Source organism: Octopus sinensis, linkage group LG14 (assembly GCF_006345805.1).
Source record: "Octopus sinensis linkage group LG14, ASM634580v1, whole genome shotgun sequence".
NCBI lineage: Eukaryota > Metazoa > Mollusca > Cephalopoda > Octopoda > Octopodidae > Octopus > Octopus sinensis.
This window is the reverse complement of record NC_043010.1, coordinates 49,300,404-49,311,093: the sequence shown is the minus strand read 5'-3', so window position 1 is coordinate 49,311,093 and position 10,690 is coordinate 49,300,404. Positions and strand designations below refer to the sequence as shown.

The 10,690-nt window shown below is 36.4% G+C and overlaps 1 long non-coding RNA gene across 1 annotated transcript; it reads left to right on the top strand.

Annotated features, from left to right (window-relative positions):
• Positions 1 to 295: 295 nt before the first annotated feature.
• Positions 296 to 10,151, top strand: LOC118765997. Its single transcript, XR_005001910.1, has 3 exons — positions 296 to 428; positions 4,046 to 4,108; positions 9,254 to 10,151. It is a non-coding gene; the product is annotated as an uncharacterized LOC118765997 (long non-coding RNA).
• Positions 10,152 to 10,690: the final 539 nt, after the last annotated feature.

Genomic DNA, 10,690 nt, shown 5'->3' with positions numbered 1-10,690 from the left:
ACATACATACTTATATATATATATATATCAATATACATATACATACATACATACATACATACATACATACGTGTGTGTGTGTGTGTGTGTAAATGTAATGAATAGCTTTCTAGATTCTTAACCCAGATTTGAAACCCAGCCCACATCTTACTGAGTTCTTTTCTATTGTTCTTGGCCATTGCACTAGAAAATTCATCAGAGTCAATTGTTAACCTGTGATCATTTTGAATCAAACTTAGGTTAAAGCAGATAAGAGACAGAGAATTTCATTTGGCCTGACCTAATTTAGTTAGAAAAATTATAAATATGAAGCACAGATTTACTTCTACTTTTTTCACTTGGCTCCTAGCAAAAAGGAGCACTTCATGTATGGCTTGTCATCCTGGTACTACACAACTTTCACTCACTCTACTTGTCAATATAGAGAGGTAATTTCTTTTTCTCTTTCTCTCTCCTTCTTCCATTCATCTTCTAGCTGTCACTCAGAGATTAATTTAACTACCTACAAAATGGATAACAAAACTCTAAATAATCTGTGTACAACAACAAATCAAAAAAAGTTCTATCTTACATTGTAACAATAAAATAAAAACCATATACGTCAATATTTTTCTCCTCTCATTTATTTGCAACATATAATCATTATATATATGCATGTACATGTGTGTGTGTGTGTGCATATATATATATATATATATATATATATATATATATATATATATAAGTGTGTAAATGTATATGTGTCTGTGTGTGTGTGTGTGTGTGTGGGTGTGTATATATATATAATTGAAAACCAAGAGGAGAGCAGAAATTTATTCACATCCCAAACATTTTTATTGAAAAAGTTTTCCACACCATATATAACAATGACCAACATTTGTTTCTATTGCAGCAACTACACTGTATGCAATTATGCATCCTAGTCAATGTTATTTCCTCAAGGGTCCATCACTTACAACATTTTCAAAGTGAACTAATTCAAACAAGCTTCTTGCATTGGTATTCAGTTAGCATTACTTACTTAATCAAATTGAATTCTCGTCTTTTAATCACCTCTACTGGCACCACAGATGAATCGTGGTTTTGAAATGTTTATTTATATTACAATTAATTATAGCAGTTTGTTTCAATTTTACTGTTTGGAGTACATTATTTATTCAGAGGTATTTCACTTATTTTGGTTTTATACCCTCAATAATGGTTATTATTAATATAATTATATTTATTAGTATTATTTTCATAAATATCATTAATCATATCAATCATTATTTTAACTAGTATACTTACTATAGATGGTAAATTATGTTTCTTTAAATCATTTAAACATATATTCAATCCAGTGTGGACATCTTGTAGCTTGTCGTAGCCTGTCTTGTGTTTATTAGAATAAATTTAGAAGTGAAAATTTGGTACATTTCTTCCGCACAAAAGTCACATCTATAATTGCCTATTCTACGAGGTTTTGCTTTACTTTTTATTTTCCAAGCAATCGAAAATATTTTGATACTATCTTTTAGTGCTCAAATTAGCTTGCTAAAGCTGGTAGTATTCATTTTGTCCCTATTTCTAAACGAACTTAAATGATTGGCAATTCTCTGCTTATTATAACACGAGTTGACACCTATTCTGTGAGGTAATCTTACATCTGTATATGATATTTTTATGCCTACAAATAGAGTTAAATGGACAGACCCTGTTCCTTGCACAATTGCATTTAATAGTTCTACTACTCCTATTACTATTATCTACTTCACCTACTCTAGATGTAATTTTTATATTCTCTTGTCTGTCTTCTAAATTATTAGTCCTTTCCACATAGACAATGTTCTGAGTACTTTGCTGTTTAGGATTCACATCTACTTCCAGGTTAGTTGTGGAGTTCCCTCAGGTCGCTTCTATTTTATTGGTTGCCAAACCATAGTTCCTATCCTGATACCTAGTTGTGTTACTAATGGTTTGTCCACTCCAGTGGACATGTTGCTATTTATTGATCTATAATTACAATTCTGGTTACTATTATTGCTATTGCTCATATGGAAACCATTAATTTTACTATTATTGTGTACTGCTATAATTTGAGCTAGATTTTTTCTATTACAGAAAGCTAATCTAATCCTATTTTTATTTTAAAATCCTATAGTATTTACCATCTTTTGGAAAATGTTTAGTCAATGCCAAATAAAACAATTATGGTATATTGGAAATTATTTGTTTTCCAAAGGGAATTATATACCATTCAATAAAGCTGGAGGTATCCATGTTACTGAGGTATGTATTTCTATTTCTACCTAAGCTTTTTGTAAAAGTGTGTAATCTATTTATCTGGTTCTTATTACGGCATTGGATTCATTTACTATTATATTTAACATTATGTTTGTCAATTATTTGTATATTACTATTTATAGAGTTTATGTATTGTTCACCTCCTCTATCTGAATGGGACCACTGAGTAGGTCCATTCATATCTAAGCCACTTTGTACTAGATTCATATCTAAGCCACTATGTATTTGGCACATATTCAAGTAAATTTGTACTCTTTGTTTCTAGGTGTATATGTGTATGTGTATACATATATAGGAGCACTCTGACAGTTACAACAATGATGGTCCCAGCTGATAAGATCAACAGAACATCTTGCTCGTGAAATTAACGTGCAAGTGGCTGAGAACTCCACAGACACATGTACCCTAAACATAGTTCTCAGGGAGGTTCAGCGTGACAAAGAGTGTGACAAGGCTGGCCCTTTGAAATACAGGTACTACTAATTTTTGCCATCTGAGTGGACTGGAGCAACGTGAAATAAAGAGTCTTGCCCAAGGACGCAACATATCACCAGGAATTGAACTCACAGCCTTGCAATTGTGAGCCGAATGCCCTAACCACCAAGCCACACACCTTCACAGTATATAGGCACACACACACACACGTGCACACACACACACACACACACTCACTCACACACACACACATACACACACACACACGCAAACACATATACACACATATATATATGTGTGTATGTGTAAAAAAATCTGAACATTAAAAATTATATTAGATACAAAATTAAGAGGAATGACCACCAAACTGGACTCCTAATATGCTAAAGATAGATGTCAAATTGCCTTACCATGAAGAATGTGTTCTCAAGAAAAATTTCAGCCGAAATTTTTCTTGAGAACACACTCTTCATGGTAAGGTGATTTGACGTTATCTTTAGTATATTAGGAGTCCAGTTTGGTGGTCATTCTCTTAATTTTGTATATATGTAATATATATGCTAGTGGAGTGTTAAGAGGACCATCTGAGCATGATTGTTGCCAGAGCAGCAAACTGGCTTCTGTGCCGGTGGCACATAAAAAGCACCATTCAAGAATGATCGTTATCAGCATCACTTGTGCCAGCAGCATGTGAAAAAACATTTGAGCAAGGTCGTTGCCAGTGCCGCTGGACTTGCTCCTGTGCAGGTGGCACATAAAAAACGCCATTTGAGCATGGCCATTGCCAGCACCGCCTGACTGGCCCTCGTGCCGGTGGCACGTAAAAGCACCCACTACACTCTCAGAGTGGCTGGTGTTAGGAAGAGCGTCCAGCTGTAGAAACTCTGCCAGATCAGATTGGAGCCTGGTGCAGCCATCTGGTTTGCCAGCCCTCAGTCAAACCATCCAACCCATGCAAGCATGGAAAGCGGACGTTAATCAATGATGATGATGATGATGACGACGACAACGATGATGATGATGATATTTGTGTGTATACACTCATATATACAAGAATGCTGAGAAAGAAAGAAGCAAACAAATCCTCAGTATGATTCATAGTAGTTAAAAGCATTACCTCTACTACAGAGAGTAAGCTGACCCTATAATATATCCACAGGTGATAGATGTACTCAGCATGTTGGCATTGGTGATTTGTTTTATGCAAGTAAAAGCCAGAGATCGATGCAATTCTAGGAAAAGAAGCAATAGATAATAAATACAATAAAGTCTAGAAATCAAAAGAACAAAAATGCAAAAACAAAAACATTCTTTTTACTCGTTTCAGTTTCTGAATTATGGCCATTCCACAGCACTGCTTTGAAAGGGATAGTTGAACCATTTGACCCAAGTATTTATATTCTTTTATTCTTTTACTTGTTATTGACTGTTATGAGACTAAATTTATAATAATAATAATAATAATAATACATGTGTATTCCTTGCGATCACAATATAGCGGCGAAAGAATTTGACAAGATCAGTAAATATAAAGATTTGCTAATAGAAATTGAAAAAATGTGGCATCTCAAGGCGACTACAGTACCAGTGATTGTAGGATCTCTAGGAATGTTAAAAAAAAAAAAAGGTACTGAAACCTATTTGAAAATGATACCAGGCTTGCCATCCCTCCAGGAAGTGCAAAAAATCGTGATAACTGGAACAACTCATGTACTGAGAAGAGCATTATCGCTGTGAAAACAACATCCATTATGAATTATTTATTTATTAATTTTTTAAATACATATTTTACCTGTGAATTTGCATGTGTAATCTGGGAATGCATACAATGAGCTTTTCTGCTCTAGGTGTACGGAAAACACTCGGCGAGAAATGGAAGAAAATTTGAAGAAAGAAGGATAATAATAATAATAATAATAATAATAATAATGATTTCTTTTATTTACCATCTGGGTGAAGGATGAGGGAGACAATACAAAGACAGGTATAAAGTGTTGGGGTTTACATATAATGGAATAATGGAATAAAAGTATACACGGTATACACTAGAAGGGAAGTATACATAGTAAATGTCACTCGAAAAAGAGGGGACAAAATCATGATGGGATCCCCCTGATTCAAGAGGACCTCTAGGGATAATGAAGGAAATCCACCATCCAAAATCACCCTGAATACCAAGGATGAGAGCCCTCTCCAACTACTTCCTTCCGACTCACAGGTCTACACTGAGAGTGCTACCATCCACTCTTGCCATTTTCGCAACTTTCACCTACCTTTTCATAAATTCACTCGAGGACAGCACTTCTCTTTCCACCCTCACTTTCCTTTTTAAATGAAACTTGAAAAAGTCGATGAGGGCTTTTACTAAAGAGGAATATTTCTGTCCTCGTTCCTTTTGGCCTCATCTGCCAGATAACCTCTTTCGCCACAGCCACCAGACAAAGGAAAACTGCCTTGTCAGCCCATTCTCAGTATTTTCGTGTGGCACCCACCCACCCACCATCTGAGTGAGTTTAATGGTCAGTGCCCAAGTCTCAGATCCGTATAACAGTACAGACTCCACTGCAGCAATGAAGAGACGGATCTTCAGGTCTTTATGAAGGACTGGCTTCCATACAGATCTCAAACTGTGGCATGCCACCCAGGCTTTGCTCTTCCTCCATGTATGCATGTATGTATTGTATATATATATATATATGAATGTATAATATAGATATATATATATATATATATATATATATAATACCGGAGTAAACACCTAAATGTGAAACAAGGTGGAAAAAAGAGTACTCAAATACCAGTGGTAGGGTAATATGCCTTATTTAAGCAGCAGAAAATTCAACAAAACCTTTTACTCTGAGTTTCACGTTCCCGTTCATTGGACAGTTTTTGCTAGAAAACTGTCTGACGAACGGGAACGTGAAACTCAGAGTAACAGGTTTTGTTGAATTTTCTGCTGCTTTAAATAAAGTATATATATATATATATATATAATATATATATATATATATATATATATATATATATATATATATATATATATATTATATATATATATGTATGTGTGTGCGTGTATGTATGTATGTATGAATGTGTATACTTATATATATGTATGCATGTGTATGTATGAATGTATATGTGTCTGTGTGCATGAGTGTGGTGTGTGTGTGTGTGTGTGTGAAAAGAACTATAAATTCAGTCCATGATAAATAAAACTGCAGTAGAATAACATTAAACAATGTTTTTATTTGCTGGTCAATAAATCAATGTAGCTGTGACAAATTACTCAAACCATTATAAATAATTGTATATACGATATAATAAGTGATACATATCTTTGATTTCAGTGGCATGGAAAAATAATAGACACACAGACAAAAATGAAATATTACTAAATTCAAAAGAGTGAATGAAGATGGATAGAAGATTTTACATCGAGTTACATATTTATGTGCAAATATATACATATATGCTTATGTATGTATGATGTATGTATGTATGTATGTATGTATGTATGTATGTATGTATGTATGTATGTATGCATGTATGTGTGTGTATGTATGTATGTATGTATGTATGTGTGAATGTATGTATATATATATATATGCATGCATGTATGTATTGATTGTACATATGTGTGTGTATGCATGTATGTATGTATATCTATCTATCCATCTATCTATCTATATATATATATATCTATCTATCTATCTATATATATGCGTGTGTGTTATATATATATATATATATATATATATATATATGTGTGTATATCATCATCATCATCATCATCATCATCATCGTTTAACGTCCGTTTTCCGCGCTAGCACGGGTTGGACGGTTTCGACCGGGGTCTGGGGAGCTCGGGACTGCCCCAGGCTCCAGTCTAGTCTGGCAGTGTTTCTACAGCTGGATGCCCTTCCTAACGCCCACCACTCCGCGAGTGTAGGGGTTTTTTTACGTGCCACCTGCACAGGTGCCAGAGGGGTCTGGCATCGGCCACGTTCGGATGGTGCTTTTTATTTTTATGGGGGGGGGGTGCAGAAATATAGGGGAGCACCAGTGGGAGGGGTGGTTCAGAGGACAGGTTCTAGGCAAGTAGAACGTAGGAAATCGAGAGAGGGGTAATGCATGGTGAAATAGCGTATTGAAGAGGGGGGTTCAAAGAGTAGACACCTATAATGGTGGTGGGGGGGTGCAGAAATATAGGGGAGCACCAGTGGGAGGGGTGGTTCTGAGGACAGGTTCTAGGCAAGTAGAACGTAGGGATCGAGAGGGGGGTAATGATGGTGATGGTGAAATAGCGTATTGAAGAGGGGGGTTCAAAGAGTAGACACCTATAATGGTGGTGGGGGGGTGCAGAAATATAGGGGAGCACCAGGGGAGGGGTGTTTCAGAGGACAGGTTCTAGGCAAGTAGAACGTAGGATATCGAAAGAGGGGTAATGCATGGTGAAATAGCGTATTGAAGAGGGGGGTTCAAAGAGTAGACACCTATAATGGTGGTGGGAGAAACGACATCCGGTATAGTTGGAGCAAAATAGAGATATCCGGTATTGGTGGTGGTGGTGGTGTTGGTTTTGGCGGTGGGTAGGGTGGGGGTGGCGGTGGGTAGGGTGGGGGTGGCGGTGGGTAGGGCGGGCGCGCCGCAAAGAATCGGCGGCCAATTCGATCAGCCCTGTAAGGGAGATAGATCTTAAATATCTATAACGATAACTAATGAATTATACAGAATATGCAAAAACGAGGCGAGGCTGAAATAGTAAACAGAGTGGCGACTAGGGGGCTCAGAATAATGATACATAATAAATAATAATAAATAGAGATACGGGGTGAATTAAAGTTCAAAGATTTCTTATCTTGGGATCACTTCGTTACGGACAGACTTGGCAAAAGGAATTCGGAATCAAGAATGAGGCAGGTTACTAGCTAAGTATGCATAGCCATGGAGAGAAGTAGGAAGAGAGGAGGTCCAGACAGACAATGTAAAAAGAGGGGGAGAGAAGGGGAGAAGAGAAACCCGCGAAGAAATCGGCGGCCAATTCGATCAGCCTGTAAGGGAGATAGATCTTAAATATCTATAACGATAAACTATGAATTATACAGAATATGCAAAAACGAGGCGAGGCTGAAATAGTAAAAAGAGTGGCGACTAGGGGGCTCAGAATAATGATACATAATAAATAATAATAAATAGAGATACGGGGTGAATTAAAGTTCAAAGATTTCTTATCTTGGGATCACTTCGTTTACGGACAGACTTGGCAAAAGGATTCGGAACAAGAATGAGGCAGGTTACTAGCTTAAGTATGCATAGCCAGGGAGAGAAGTAGGAAGAGAGGAGTCCAGACAGACAATGTAAAAAGAGGGGGAGAGAAGGGGAAGAGACCCCCGCGAAGAAATCAGCGGCCAATTCGATCAGCCCTGTAAGGGAGATAGATCTTAAATATCTATAACGATAACTAATGAATTATACAGAATATGCATATATATATATATAGATGGATGGATGGAGGAATGGACACGTGTATGTATGTCATCGTTCAGTTTTATTTCAAGATTTCTTGCCAATAGAGAACAAGTCTCCAATAATTACAAGTATAAATTTGAACTTGTAATCTGGATACAGTAACTGCAGATTTCTCAATGGTTCAGTGTAAATATTCTCTTTTTCATTGAGCTTCAGCTTTACGTTAACATCTGCTGGGCAGCTAATTTCCACAGTTTCTTTTCTCTGTCCCAAATCATCATATCAGGTCTGTTATGCTTACATTTTATTGACCTTTTCACTGGGACGTTCATCAGTATTCCTTTTTATTATGAGTGGCTATGGCTTCTACTATATTGTGGGTTCTTTTTTCTTTGTTCTCGGGGTTATTCTTCTGATGGATTTCATTATAGAGTGTCCTAGCTACAACATCATATCTCCTCGGTAGATTATACCGTGATCACATTTTCTGATAACTGCTTATGATGTGGGTGATATCTTCGGTGTTAACTCCACAAAGTCTGCATCAGTTGTCACATTTTACTGCTTTCCTTGCATCTCTATCCCTTTTGTGCATCAGGTACTTGGTTGATATTTCCTGTTCCTGGATTGCAAACCCATACCCTTCAAAGTGGGAGGAAGTAATCTGGCTATTGATCCATGATAAACTGCTTTGATGATCGATGTTACTGTCATCTCAGAGCTTTCTACTAATATATCCATGCATAGTCTTCTGCTTGTATAGACTCATCCTTTCATCAGTTGAGACATTACAGTAGTGTCAGGCATGCATTCTAGGTTATCAGACAAAGAATGGTGCTCAAGGAGCTGCCTTCCAAGTCTTATGATGTTATCAGCCTCATGTATGCAAACTTGGTCAAGGGATGCACTTTGACATTTGGTGGTTAAAAGATGCTGCCAAAGGGATATGATACGACATTCAAAGGCATTTTGGATCGATGTTAAGCCTCTGCCACCTTGCTTTCGTTTTAGGTAGAGGTGGTCTACATCACTGTTTATGTGGAAATTATGTGCTTGTATTTTTCAGGTTTTCACATCAATGGCTTGGATCTCATCAACTGTCCAGTAAAGCAGCCCAAATGTTGGTATGAATACTGGTACTGCAAACACATTGTGGGCCACTGTTTTATCAAATGCAGTGAGTTTTGAGGTCTAAATTTCTTTATTCGGCTACATGTTTTGTTACAGATACCATTGTAAGATATATTTTCATCCACCCCTAGATACCTGCAACTTCCCTTGTCAGATATAGGGGAAACAATCAAATCAAACATAACTGGTTCAGGAATTCCAGGGTTTTGAAGAGTGTGGAACCACCACTTAGCCACTGTTATTCTCAGGTCTACTTAGACCCAAAGTAGTAGCATTTTCCAGGGCCCTAGCTAAAGGTTAATTTGGCATGTAAATAAAAACTACCGGGAGTGAGAGACCCCTATCTATTGTTAGAGCATCCTACTTGGAGAGGGACACTCTGATGTAAAACCTGCAGTTTCATGTAGTTACTGGTTATCTCACTTTGGCCTGTCATTCATGGTGAACAAGCATTTATTACTATAATTCAGTGATGTATAGACATCTCTGTAGGTTGACGTCATTTATCATTATTATCTTTCCATCTACCAACTGAAAGTCCTATGATGTGAGAAGAGTGGTGACAAGTGCAGACCTAACCATTTGGAAGCACAGTTACAAAGCAGTAGGTCTGAACAGTTTATCTGAAAGGTCATGAAAGGAAAGTCAGAAATGCTATTGACAGTGAGGTAACACAAAGAGACAGCAATTATCTGTGAAGATGGAGCGATCACCATGTATGTATGTATGTATGTATGTATGTATGTATGTAGTATGTATGTATGTATGTATGTATGTATGTTATGTATGTATGTATGTGTGTGTGTGTGTGTATGTATGTATGTATGTATGTGTGTGTGTGTGTGTGTGTGTATGTATGTATGTATGTATGTATGTTTGTATATATGTATGTATGTATTATGTATGTATGTATGTATGGTTTGCATGTATGTATATTTGCATGTATGTAATTTGCTTGCTTTTTTCTTGTTGATTTTTTTTTTCTTTTGCCAGTAAAAGCAAATTCTTAGAAATGGTGAGCAAGAAATAAAATGAAATAAGATTGGTTTAACAAGTTGCCTCAGTAATTCATTCATATTTGTCAATATACATGTGTAAGCAGCGTTGTCAAATATTATCAAACTCTTTTTGATTTTCATAGAATATGTACCAAATTGTCATTGATATACAGAGAAGATACAAGAAACAGACACTTGAACTTAAGATTACATGAATATGAATAAAAAGAAGTGATAACAAAGCCATATCCTACAATATATATTGACATAACCATATAAGAGTATTTTTAGAAATTCTCTGTTGAATCAATCTGTTTAAAAGCACATCTATTTCAACAATATTCGTGTACTTTCAGCTCTCAGCAGGTCAAGTT